The sequence below is a fragment of the Tachypleus tridentatus genome, chromosome 12 (assembly GCF_004210375.1).
Source record: "Tachypleus tridentatus isolate NWPU-2018 chromosome 12, ASM421037v1, whole genome shotgun sequence".
Lineage (NCBI taxonomy): Eukaryota > Metazoa > Arthropoda > Merostomata > Xiphosura > Limulidae > Tachypleus > Tachypleus tridentatus.
In genome coordinates, this window is record NC_134836.1 from 72,598,006 (window position 1) to 72,612,585 (window position 14,580).

The following is a 14,580-nucleotide window of genomic DNA, read 5'->3' on the forward strand; positions in this document are numbered from 1 at the left end:
ATTCAGATGAATATAAAAATGCAGCGTCAGTTATTTATATCAGTACAAGAAAAGGTATTTGCTGTTAAAAGTGAGAGTTATCGAGTCCATTTTGCTATTCATTTACTTGTTAATTTAGTATTTGATCTATCATGTATTGTATTAGGTTGAGGAATAATTCGTGAGCGTTTTTAAATAATTTCATTCAAGCATTACATGTAACACTATACAATACTTCAATGCATGAACACATTACACCCAAAACATTTATTATGATACTTTATTTCATGTAATATACCTAGGTATATAGTATGCATTGTTTTAAACGAAATTGCAAGAAATTAAATGCGAAAAGCAGATGGTGTCGAAAATGCTCGATTTTGTCCACTTGACATTCCATTTAATGAGGTGAAAATTAAAGCAAAAATTAAAGACATATGAAACTCAAACACACCATCTATTAGAGCAAAAAATTATCTACCAAATGACATGAAATATTTTGCGAAAGCGTTTCATTTATGAATATATTTTGTTAACTTGAAAAAACGCTCACGAATTATTCCTCAACCCAATATATTCCAAAGTTTAGATCAAAATTTTGTATTTGAATTTAGGCCTACATTTATTTGTAGAGTTTGTGTTGAAATGTTTGTTTATGATATTAGGCCTAGAAGTTTACAGAATTGTACAAAAAAACGTCAGTGAAGAAGCAGGTTAATTCTTTATTGTTACATGGACTAGAATTAACATTATTTAACTAATAATAGAACAGGTGGCAAGAGTTTTAATATTTTATATGTAAAAAAACAAAGAAAATAAACCCATATTATTAAATTGCTATGGGTGAAGATGGTTAACATCTATTGGATATATTCTTAATGAAAATTACATAGTAGAAGATTACTCTAATAGTACCGCCAAAACATTTTGCTTTTTCGATGACTATAAGCTTCAAAAATGAGATACTTGGTAATTTCCTACCTAACTTATAGATGGCACTACAACCTAACAATGCCTATCGTATGTAAGATTCGTGAGCCTCAACTTCTAGCCAGCATATCTATCTATATAAGCCGCTAAGGCTTAAAGAGGGTAAGATGGGCCGCTGGATTTAGGCAGCTATGGTGGGTTTTACCACGGCTGGTTTTTATGTGCTACGAAACAAGTTGCAGTCGTGATCGGTAGTTTCGTTTAACCGATCGATTTGCATATAGAAGAGCAAGAGCATCGACGTTCGTAAAAATCAACCACGGACATCATTACACAATAAGTACGCTAGACGTTGAGAGAGTGTCCTGGAAAATAAAACGTTCAGTACAGTGATGCCCTAACTTCATGGCAAACACTCTTATTTTACTTGTATTTTCTGAGTGGATTTACAGTTTTGTTTGTGGCAAGTTAATTTCGTTGTTACTTCACGTGACACTCTGAGAAGACAAATTAACAGTTAATACACTTGCTTATAGACGAGTTAATCCACGTTTTTTTTGGGCACGATGTATCTGATCTTAGAATGACTATTTATATAACTCTCTCCCTTCCTAAAGTGTTATCCAAGTTCCTGTACATCCGTCCATCCGTAATTTTCTATCTGGTATAAAAAATAAGGAGGGGAAGAAGTGAACAGTCAGTTTATTGTCGCGTGACGTTTAATTTTTCTTTATTTTTAATTGCACGTGTAATTTGATGTGACATCATGTACGTTTAAGTCAATTTTCAGCCACTGGTGTTGGAACTGTTTCGCTGGAGGGAAATTCACATCATCAAGGTATGATAGCATACAGATAAGGAAAGGTAAAGAAATAACCGTGTTTAATATCTTTGTGCTATAGTTCTAATTGCAAATTCATAGTGATAACAAGATGATACGGCCGAGAAATTTGACTTAATAGCAGTCGTAATAAAAATAATAACTATTTGGAATTTGTTGCACATATTTCTCGAAATTGTTTTTTTTTTTTTTCTATTTGTAATTAAGCACCAAACTACACAAGGGGCTGTCTGCGCTCTGCCCACCATGGGTATCAATACTCAGTTTAAAGTTGTCGGAATCTGTAAACATACCGCTGTGCCACTGGGGAGTCGAAATTTGAAACTTGAGAGTAAGAAACTAAAGAAAAATGCCATTTATTTATTACCTTTATTTGTTAATTGTACTTAGCAATAGTAGTAAAGGCATTTGTTAATAGACAGTGATTAATGTAAAATTACTGAACACGCAATGACTTGCAAGTTTCTGACATAATATATGAATTAAACTTTAAGTATTTACTTCTGTCGCATTGAATTAAAATAACAAAAAGCCGAATATATATCAGTTATGTTACCTTACAATAAACGCACGTCAGTTGATTGCACGCGGGACAACATTGTATTTCTTATACGAACTTAACTGTAACTGTGTAAGTGTTAGGGTTAACAACAAGAAAAAAAAAACGTAACTTGTCGGTTAATTAACACACAAATTAAAGCTATTTTATTTCCCCGAAACTTTAAGCAGACTTTAAATTATTTCCCTCGTTACTGTATCAAAACTGTAGTAAATTGTTTTGAATTTCGCGCAAAGCTACTCGAGGGCTATCTGCTCTAAATTATTCGAAATAAAGTTATCATAGAAACGGTTTATACTTTTGGTTTATCCTTTCAATTATCCACATTTGTTTACTGCAAACTGTTTACTACCAGTCAAGTCAACATACTGCATTATAATGAATCATTTCATACTTGATCCTATCACCTAATCGCCCCCAGGTTTAAACGCTAAAAATCAGGGTTTAACACCCTCGGTGGGCATAGCACAGATAGTCCATTGTCTAGCTACTAAAACAGAGAAAGCACTGATTATTGAATTTTTTTAAAATTTTCTACGTAATTCACGTGTTATTAGGGTTCCCATAATCAATGAAACCGTTGACGTTCAAGCAGTTCGATACATAAATAATTACCAAAAATGGTTAGATAAAGAAACCAATGCTGTAGGTTATGTATTCTAAATTAAATTATGTCAGATATAAGATCCAACAACTGAAATATTAAAGTAAAGCTAGTCTATTTTTTATTTTAAGATTTGTAGCAGTGGAAGATTTTCGGCGTCACGATTTAAATATTAGTGTTAAAAGCACTATTCAATTTACCTCTGCAAGTATAGGAGGGTCGAACACCGAATTTCAAATTTTGCATGTAGTTACGATCGTATTTCTTACGTATTAATCTCTTGAATTAAAAAAAAATACGCGATCTATTTATATTTTTTCTGTCGATTCAATTCGAAAGTTTAGCTGAAAGTTTGGTACGTGTTACAACAGGAAGACTAAACGGAAATGACAATTGTTTGTTTTGAATTTCACGCAAAACTACACAAGGGCTATCTGCGCTAGACGTCCCTAATTTATCAGTGTAAGACTAGAGTGAAGATAGCTAGTCATCATCACCCAACATCAACTCTGGGGCTACTCTTTTACCAACGAATAGTGGGACTGATTGAATATTATAACGACCACCAGACTGAAAGGGAAAGCATGTTTGACGGAACGGGAAGTATCTCTCTCTCTCTCTCTAGGTGTTTAGGTATATATATTTGTATACTCAGGAGGGTCAGGTACACTAGACCTCTTCCTCCAACGGGAAGTCTAACACGCGACCCTCAGATTACGAGTCAAGAGCCCTAACCACCTGGCCATGCCAGGACACGAGTATCAAAACATGGCTTTTAATAGCGTGAGCCCCCAGACTTATCAGTGTCACGAAAACTTGAGATTTTTCTTCATTTCTTTCCTAAGTCAATACTTAAGACGAAACTTAATTTCGTAAGATGATTCAAAAGTTGTTTCACCAAGTTACAGAATGTATGACTTAAAACAGGTAACAAAAAACATCGTATCGGGAATATATCGATATAAATCAAATTGAATGGACAATTATGTTAAATTGAATTTGTATATAATCGTCTATGCGTTATTAATGACATTTTTTAGGCTTATATAAAAATAACCTTTCCTTATCTTTTATTTATTTCAACATTATTTTACTCAATTAATTTAAAGAAAGTCAGAATCTAAAACAGTACAAATCATAGAATACTTTTTCAAGCCACGAGATATACAAGTTTTGTCAAACGACTTTTTCTTTCAATGTCGAAAAATATTTTATTTAAAAGCAATTTGAAAATGTTGGTGTCGTTTATACTAAAATATTATTATAATACAGCCTCTGACGAGTACGTCCAAAACCCGCATCTCGGAAACTATCACACCAATTATTTACCTGTCGTAAAGTTAGGAATGAACTTAAGAAAGCTTCTTAAGGTTTTAAATATTTCACGAAACAATGTTAGTAGGTCACCCGGTGGATCAGCGGTAAGTTTACGGACTTACAGAGTTAAACACTGGTGTTCAATTCCTTGCAGTGGACATAACAGATCGCCCAATATGGCTTTGTTCCAACATAAGATCTCAGGAAACGGCTTTTTTAGGAACGATTTCTTTCTTGAGATATTTTCGTAAAACTGGCGCAGAAGGATTGCCTATCCTTATCTTACGTTGGTCGCTATTTTGATGTCGATTCTTAATGTGTGTTTCGATATCGATTTATTGGACTGAATGAAACAAATCCCCATTAAAAAACTGAGAGGGCACTGTTTATATTGTGTTTGAATGTCTCTGGGCTCCCAGCTTCTGATAGAAATATTCAGTAAGATAATCAAAGATACGAGTCAAAAGTAATTTATTCGTTTTGGATACTCGTGGCTATTTACAAATGTTCTACTTATGAACAAGTAGAGTAGAGGGATGACAGCTGATCAACATTACCCACTTCCAGCTTTTAAGCTGCTCTAATCTAATTGTGGGATTTGACCTTCATTTTTAGGACGCACCCATGGCCCGAAAGTATAAAACGCAATATTGTGGCAAGGAGTTGCGAACCATCGACTCTGTGATTCATATTCCGACATGCCAAACACGAGTCACGCTCTGTCCACTTCAACTCGAGTGTGTATGCACGAATGAGCGCAGATTTAAAGGCACTCTCGCTACCATTATCATAAATGATTACAAACATAGTTTAAAACAGAGGTCGGTAACCTTTGCGTTCAGGAAAGCCACACTGAAAGAAAATTTATAGCAAGCGTTATGCAAACCACACACACACACACAAATGTCATACTCTATTTAAAAAACAATCATACGAAGATATGGTCCGGGGTGTTCTTTCACGTGAACATGACGTTATCTTCTATTAAGAGCGGAAGAGGATAAAACGCACCCTATAGATCATCCAGGTGTGAAACCACCTGCCATCAGATTTGGTGTTTCTGGCACCACCTCGGCATCTCAGAGGTGCCATGCTTGAAACTCTGTTCATACATCCCCCCTCCATCACATCTTAGCGGAACTAACTGTCGCACGTGCTCATGTACTGCCGTCAGGTGTCTTAACAGGGTCTATTTTCTGGTACGAAGCTTCTTCGAGTGGCTGTCTCTCGTAGCTTTTTCCAGCTAATTCTTCCAACAGTTTTTGAGCTAACAGGACCAAATGTACAGGTATACTCTGTGTGGACGGGAGGGGGGGATATTCTTATCTGAATGTCGTTGGCTGTTGTCAAAGAGGATTAAAACTCATCAATGACGGATATCTAAGAAAACAGTTTTCTGGATCGCAGAACTAGAATTTGACATTGGGTTTTGTGTTCCCGGTCATCTCGGAGTTAGAAGGACGCCTTATTTAAAATTATTTCCATACCTCTACCCTTCTCTCCAAGTCACAAGCTAACGAGATCAAACTTGACATACCGGCTCATGTACCAGAGTCGTAAAAGTAATTGGAGGTGTGGCCTCTGTGAATCATCAGCACGGATATTTTATGCTAATTGTGTTGACAGGAACATAAACACCAATCGAAGCAGAGCGTAGGTACATCTCTGGAAACGGTGAAGTGTTATGATACTAATCAACCAGTGGTGGATTTGTGAGGATGCTATTAGTTATTAAGTGCATCAGTTTTCCTTCGTATGTGTGAGTGACTAGAGTTCTCAAGAGCCGTATTCGAAGAGCCAGGTTTTGATCCTGAACACATGTTGTCAGCTCTAAAATAACAAAACTATTTTTATTTACATATGAGTAAGACCGGCTCCAGCCCGGCACGGCCAGGTGACGATCGACTCGATATGTGAGGGTCCCGGGTTCTAATCCCCGTCACACCAAACATGCTCGCCCTTTCAGCTATGGGGGTGTTATAATGTTACGGTGAATCTCACTATTCTTTGGTAAAAGATAAGTCCAAGAGTTGGCAGTCGGTGGGTGGTGATGACAAGCTGCCTTCCTTCCCTCTAGTTTTACACTGCTAAATTAGGGACGGCCAACGTAGTCAGCCCTCGTGTAGCTTTGCGCGAAATTAAAAAACAAACAAAACCGCTCCAGAGTCACATGGTAGTATGAGTATTTACAGCCACGACTTTAGGGTCTGAGTAGTTTGAGTTTACCCGACCCTTTTCAGGGCAATGTCCATGTACTATTTTCGTACATTTATCGATATGGTTTGCCCTATCAGTAGAAAGTCTGGTTTGATGGTGGCCTTTTTTCCCTCCCTTTTTGATTTTAATTTATTTTTGTGTTTAAAATATATGTTGATCGGGGAGAGATGTTTAGGACTAACTTCATCATGTATGAGGTGTCTAGTTCGCATAATAATTCATTTTTCATCCAATTTTTATCGAAATGCATTATTGTACTATGTAGAAGTCTATCTGTTATGATTGGTATGCTTGAATATTTGTGTATTAAGTTAGATGATGTGGTTCTGGGAACTCTGTATGCTGTTGTGACTATCGTGTTTTGTATTGTTTGCAGCTTGGTTTTGATTATTTTGTCATTAATAGTAATCCAAGCTGAAGCTACATAGTCAATTACTGGTCTAATATATGTTTTGTAAATTTTTAGTATATTGTCTGTTGATGTTCCACTATCCTTGCCAGTTAGACTCCTAGCATACCTGGTTCTTTGCCAGACTTTACTTATAACTTAAATTATTTAAATTGTTAACCGTGTTAATTTTGAGTCATAGGTTAGACCGAGAAATTTTGCCGATGTGGCAGTCTGAAGTAATATTCCATTCATTTATATATTTCAGGCTGTACTTTTTTATGCTTTGTCAGTTTGGTAAATACGACTAGTTGTGTTTTTGCTGAAAGTGAACGAAGGAGAAAGAGGTCAAAGCTTACCTGACCCTCCACTCAAATCCCAAGAGAGAGTGCTGTGGTAGTAATTTATAAAGTTGTATTTTGCAAAAGTAAGTGAATAAAACTTTGTTGAACAATAAATAGGACAAATAACACCCAGTTCATCGTGAAGAGAGTAAGATACACTTAGTTTTCGGAGAAACTTATTTACTCAAAATGTTTTCAAAACCGTGAAATGGAACTGAAAAATATATAAAAAATAAAATAACGAAACAATCGATTTGAAAATGAAAGGGAAAATTATTTACGTTAAGAACTTAAGCAAAAAATATTAATACAAATTAAAAATATGTAAAGCTGCCATTCTGTGATATTAATTATTTTGCATCCATTTCCCATTAATATATAAATTGAGAGGCGTAGCCAGGGAGTGGGACCAGGGCTGCTTAGTAAACACTTTACATCCATGTAAATCACTTTGTCTCTTTGTTTAGAATAAAAGGTCCATTTTTTTTAGAAAAACAAAAAAACCCTCAGTCTGTAGTGCAGTTTATTTGTTTGTTTTGCTTTAGAATTTCGTGCAAAGCTACATTAGGGCTATCTGCGCTAGCCGTCCCTGATTTAGACTAGAGGGAAGGCAGCTAGTCATCACCACCCACCGCCAACTATTGGGCTACTCTTTTACCAATGAATAGTGGGATTGACCGTCACGTTATAACGCCACCACGGCTGAAAAGGTGAGCATGTTTGGCGCGACGGGGATTCGAACCCGCGACCCTCAGATTGCGTGTCGAACGCCTTAACCCACTTGCAGCTACGTCCTGACTTTAACTCGCACAACTTGTTTAACTGTAACCAACGGAAACGGTTAACCCTTTTTTATTTTTATTTTCTAAGCTAGTTACGTACTAAATTGTTAGTAGTTCAGTGATTGTTTATTACAAGGTTACTAATAACATTAGAGTCACACAAAAATGTAAAGAAATACACCAACAAGTAATTACCGTCATTAGTTGTTGCTGGGATTCATGTGTATTTTCCACACATAGTTAATTATTTCTTATATTATTTTATTTAGTCAGTTTTATTTGTTTACTGATCGTTGCATCAGGCTAAAATGTAATATTGTTCAGTGTGATTCGTAACCCGAATCTTCACAGGAATTTTGAAACGGACGAAAACGGGTTCGAATTCGTGCGATATTACAAAATATTTCCCGTACTTTAATTTGTGAGTGCGTTAACAGAGTGACAGTCAATTCCTTAACGTGGACAGTAGGTTACCATTAACTGGCTACCGTCCCTCTGGTCAGTAGTTCAAAATTAGGAACTGTGGCACACAGAAGCTTTGCCATGAATATAAACCAAAACAAGTCGGTAATTTGAAGAGCTAAACGATATTTTTAAGTTTTCGGGTAAAGTTTCTTGACGTTACATACGAAACCATCTGACATGGAAGTATACGTCACTGGCGATTCTAATTTTTTTTTAATATGTGTGTGTGTGTGTATGTGTGTGTGTTTTGTTATAGCAAAGCCACATCGGGCTATCTGCTGAGTCCACTGAGTGGAAACGAACCCCTGATTTTCGCATTGTAAATCCGTAGACTTACCGCTGTACTAGAGGGATACTTTTTTTTTTTAATGGACTGAAAGTAGTGTCCGGTATTATTCAAAGTAGTGTCCGGTATTATTCAAAGTAGTGTCCGGTATTATTCAAGCTTCCAAACTTAATGAAACTCATCGTTTTCTTATCGTTCCTGCAAATTAAGACAGAGTGGATTTATAAGAATCTGAACAAAAACAACATCAGAGTGTTTGGCAGCCAGATAGTTAGATCAGTGTTTGGTTAAGGCCTGAGTTTCGATTAAAATGTTTACATTTTACATCAGAATGATAATGTTATGTCTACATTCATATTTTGAGCGGCTTTTAAATTATTTTTAAAAATATTACGTGGGAAAAATCACGAGTTGATTATAATACGTTTATTGTTACCTCTATACATAAACAATCACGAGTGGATTATAATACTTTTGTCGTTACCTCTATAGATAAACAATCACGAGTTGATTATAATACTTTTGTCGTTACCTCTATACATAAACAATCACGAGTTGATTATAATACTTTTGTTGTTACCTCTATACATAAACAATCACGAGTTGATTATAATACTTTTGTTGTTACCTCTATACATAAACAATCACGAGTTGATTATAATACTTTTGTTGTTACCTCTATACATACAGATATTTTCGGTAGTGATTGATTTCCCAGTTTTGGGTCACAACAGTTTTCGAGGAGAGAAAAACGCGAACTCGGTAATATAATTTAAATTTTGCCATTAGGCTTTAATTCAAAGACCTCCGTTTCTCCCCAGGGGTTCAGTTGTAAGTCTGCAGGTTCCCGAAACTAAAATTCGGATTACGATAACCGCACACGCAGCCCGCTGTGTAGTTTGCGCTTAAGAACAACAGAGCCAAATAATTTCAAAGTTTTAAGGATGACAGGAACTCTCAATAGTAATTTGTGGTATGAATAGTAAAACTGTTGGTATTTTTGTTTGTATGACTCATATGCTATTAAGGTCACCACTGACAATTAAACCTTCTACTTTTATAAAACCTCGTTTTAAGAAAGCTATTTTAACCCTAGTTCTTGGATGCTGTTATCGATTTTTTAGTGCAAAAACTACACAGTTAACTAGGCCGGGCATGGCCAGGTGGATAAGGTACTCGACTCGTAATCTGTTGGTCGCGGGTTCGAATCCCCGTCACACCAAACATGCTCGCCCTTTCAGCCATGGAGACACTATAATGTGAGGGTCACCAAGAGTGGGCGGTGGGTGGTGATGACTAGTCTTACACTACTAAATTAGGGACGGCTAGCGCAGACGACATTTGTGTAGCTTTAGGCGAAATTCAAAACAAAATAAAACAGAGCAATCTGTGCTTGGCATCGCCAGGTGGTTAGGGCGTTTGACTCGTAATCTGACGGTCGAGGATTCGAATCCCATTCACACCATGCATGGTCGCCCTTTCACCCATGGGTATGTTATAATATTACGTTCAACCCCACTGTTCTTTAGTAAAATATTAGCCCAATAGTTGGCAGTCTGTAGGAGGTAATGACTAACTGCCTGCCCTCTAGTCTTGCACTGCTAAATTAGGGACGGCTAGCGCAGATAGCCCTCGTGTAGCTTTGCTCGAAATTGAAAACCAACAACAAATAATCTGCACCATGTCCACCACGATGAATCAAATCTCGGACTTTTATGCTATGAATACGTAAATTTAATGTTGACCCATCAGGATATAAGTTTTCATAACTCATATTAAACATTTGTTCATTAGAATTAACCTTTTACTATATAAGTGACTGGAAATTTAAATTTAGAAAATATACTGTTTTAATAGACACTCTTAACACGAGATGGCAGCTAATCGATGCACGTGTGATAAACTTTGATATGACCTCAGTTATTTCTAAGCCTTTAACCTGTCATTCGTTTTGACGTTATGAAGGTCCTTATTGGCGTGAGGTGTAAAGCGAGTTCTTGGTTTGTATTTATTCGTTGTGAAAAAAAAAAGAGAGAAAAGAAACAGTGACTCAGCGGTAAGTCTGAAGGCTTATAACGGTAAAAACCGTGTTTCGATACTCGTGGTGAGCACAGCACAAATAAGTAGCGCTGCGCTTAGCTATAAACAAATCTAATATATATAAAACTAAGTTTGTGTCTGTTTGTTCGCACTTTTCAGACATCTGTTCCTTATACATTTCCACATTCCTTGTCCACCCAGCACCAAATCTCACAGAGCATGACAAGAATGTTATGAGGGGGATAGAACACCATCTAATTTCATATTGTTAGAAGTCTTGAAAACAGTATGTCTTTCTTTTCGGGCCGTCATGGCCAGGTGATTAAGACCCTCGACTCGTAATCTAAGGGTCGCAGATTCGAATCCCAGCCGCACCAAACGTGCTCGCCCTTTCAGCTATGGGGCGTTATAATGTTACGAAAAATCCCACTATTTGTTAGTAAAAGAGTAGCCCAAGAGTTAGCGGTAGGTGGTAATGACTAGCTGCCTTCCCTCTAGTCTTACACTGCAAAATTAGGGACAGCTAGCGCAAATAGCTCTCGAGTAGCTTTGCTCGAAATTCAAAACAAACAAACCAATGAAACCCTAGTTTTTTTATGTCATTCATAAAATGAAACCTATGTTTTCAGAGATGTCGTAACCAATAAAATCCAAGTTTTCTGAGATGTCATTCATACAATATAACCAATGTTTTCACAGATGCTGCAAATCTTTATTTATTGTTAAAATATATTATTGTTTCTTGCAGTAAAACCTCAACGTTTAAAATACATTGACTGTTATAGAATAAAGCCTCTGTTTTAAAAGCTTCTGTACTTCATTTAACAAAGTATTAGCAGTTCTGTTGTTGTTGTCAACACATATCTTTCAACTTCTTTAACCCTTCTACATTTTCTCCCCTCCAGTAGCTCACTGTGTAGTTTTATAAAATCTTTATAAAGAGGTTTTTCACCAACTTAAAGAGTTCACAGTGTTTCATTGTTTTGTTTGAATTTCGCACAAAGCTACTCGAGGGCTATCTGTGCTAGCCAACCCTAATTTAGCAGTGTAATACTAGAGGGAAGGCTGCTAGTCATCACCACCCACCGCTAACTCTTGGGCTACTCTTTTACCAACGAATAGTGGGATTGACTATTGAATTATAACGCTCTCACGGCTGAAAGGGCCAGCACGTTTGGCGCGATGTGGATGCGAACCCGCGACTCTCAGATTACGAGTCGCACGTCTTAACACGCTTGGCCATACCGGGCCTCAAAGTGTTTCATATTTAAATTTTTTAAGCCTAACGTAACATGGTACTTAAATACTTGAATTCATTTTGTTTCCAATTTTTCTATTTAAAAACAAACACTTATCTTATCTTATAATTGACTTATTACTTTATTTTCATAGCCTTGTCACTGGCACAGCGGTATGTCTGAAGACTCGCATAGCTAAAAACCAGGTTTCGATACCCGTGGTGGGCAGAGCACAGATAATCCACTGTATAGCTTTGTGCTTAATTCGAAACAAATTTTTTCCAGCGTCTGTGTTACTTAGTTACTAAGTTCCAAATGTAAACTGTAAACTACTTTTTGAAACTTCAGTAACTGTCTAAAGTTTTGTGAAATTATCAAGTCAGGTTTATTTGCTTGTAAATATTTAGAGCTTTGCGTAAAGCTGCAAAAACAAGTATGTTCGTTAACCGTCCCTTATTTGGATGTATAGACTGGAGAGAAAGGAACTGGTAAAAAATATACTAACTAACCGCTAACTCTTGACTTATTTTAATCAGATAATCATATTTTTACGTTACTTTTATAACGGTCCCCAAGTAAGGAGTGTGGTTTAACAGGTTTGTATACTAACCATTAAGCCACACCCACAACTGGAGGGAATGTTTGGTTCGTTTTTAATTTTGCACAAAGTTACATCAAGGTTATTTGCGTTAGCCGTCCCTACTTTTGCACTGAAAGACTCGAGGGAAGGCAACTAGTCATCACCACTCACTTGAGTTACTCTTTACAAATGAATATTGGGATTCACCACCCTATTATACCACCACTCCTAGCTGAAAGGGCGAGCATGTTCGGTATAGGGAATTGAACTTGCGATAAGCAAACTGCGAGTCAAGTGCCCTTACCACCTAGCCATGTTAGATCTCATTGGGCCCGGCATGGCCAAGCGTGTTAAGGCGTGCGACTCGTAATCTGAGGGTCGTGGGTTCGCATCTCGGTCGCGCCAAACATGCTCGCCCTCCTAGCCGTGGGGCGTTATAATGTGACGGTCAATCCCACTATTCGTTGGTAAAAGAGTAGCCCAAGAGTTGGCGGTGGGTGGTGATGACTAGCTGCCTTCCCTCTAGTCTTACACTGATAAATTAGGGACGGCTAGCACAGATAGACCTCGAGTGGATTTGTGCGAAATTCCAAAACAAACAAACAAGATCTCATTGGCGTATTAAAACAATGCTTTCACTAATTATCCAATAGAAGAAAGGTTTTTCGAACCATAATTTTTATTTTTGAAGTCTAGAGTATCTTGCTTAAGGAAACAATGATAAGTTATAATCTTAATGTAACTTTGAGCAATATTATACAAACTTTTTTTCTTTCAGTTACAACATAATGGAGGTGGTTGTTTAAAAATCCAGAATATGAAACAAATAATAAACCAGTGGAATTGTGTTTATGTTTATTTATAGCTATTTTTTATTTTGCTTGTTGTTGCTGTTTTTTGTTTGTTTGTTTTTCTTGACATGAATTAATTGTATGACAGTTCTCTTTCGATATATGGGACTTTCAAACTGTGGGCCATTGTTGATTCAGGCCTAATTTTGAATTAACAATTACGCTTATTTGTTTATGTGTAAATAAGCACAAAGCTGCACAATGGGTTATCTGTGCTCTGCCCACCACGGGTATCGAAACCCGGTTTCTAGCAGTGTAAGTCCGAAGACACGCCGCTGTGCCAAGGGGGTGAACAATAACTCCCCATGAAGAAAGACTTAGGGGATGTCTATTGAAGAGGGGAAGCTGGTGAGACTGAGATTCTTGTTATGTTTCAATAGGACATGTTTGCTCTACTTAATTTAAGAGTGAGTAGGGATAAGACATTTACTATAATAATGAAACACCAAGAAAAGTTGTGACGCTCAAGTACAGCGGAGCTAATTCTGTTTTATTCCACTGTCACAATGGAAGTGCATAGAGGTATCTGTGTTTCATCAACAGTTTTTTTTTTTCAGTCATCTCAGAGCTTTATTTCTTATAAATCAACATGTTGAGTGATTGGACTATTTTCACGTGTTCCTCTGAGCAAGTTAATCATTCTGTTTTACCCATTCTCATTAGATTCGCAATTTATATGCTGTGGACTTGCACTTTTGAATCAGGACAGATTCTATGGAAGAAACCCCCAGGAGTCGGAGACCAAAGTCACATGAGTTCATACCTAGATTTCATTAAGGTTATCGATGTAATTGAACACAGTGATAAAGTGAAACTAACAGTTTTTCTGCACCGATATATAAGTCGTTAAGGCTTTTTTCTGACTGTTACTATTTTACAAACACAGAACATATTTCTGGCACCCGCTGATATTCTTACCATTCAACTTTAATAGGGTTAGTCCAGTTTTGTGGTGGATGGATTCATGGAGTATCATTTCTAGCTGACCATCCCTGTATTATTGTGCAACCCCACATACCTGTAGAAGCTATTTCCACCCTTTTCAAATTAATTATTTAATCAAATATACCTTAATGGTTTCCTTGTGCAGTTCCGTTTTCATGGCACATTTTAAGAGACTCAAATGGACACAGTCCACTTTGGGATGATGGAAGTAGTA

The 14,580-nt window shown here is 36.8% G+C and overlaps 1 protein-coding gene across 2 annotated transcripts in view; it reads left to right on the forward strand.

Moving 5' to 3' along the window:
* Positions 1 to 1,086: 1,086 nt before the first annotated feature.
* LOC143233586 (uncharacterized) overlaps positions 1,087 to 14,580 on the forward strand; it is a 175,557-nt gene continuing 162,063 nt past the window's right edge. The window contains exon 1 of one of the 2 annotated variants that reach the window (XM_076469956.1): positions 1,087 to 1,773. The gene's annotated coding sequence lies outside the window, so the exon portion shown is untranslated. The remainder of the gene's footprint in view (positions 1,774 to 14,580) is intronic. The other variant, XM_076469952.1, reaches the window with a different exon arrangement.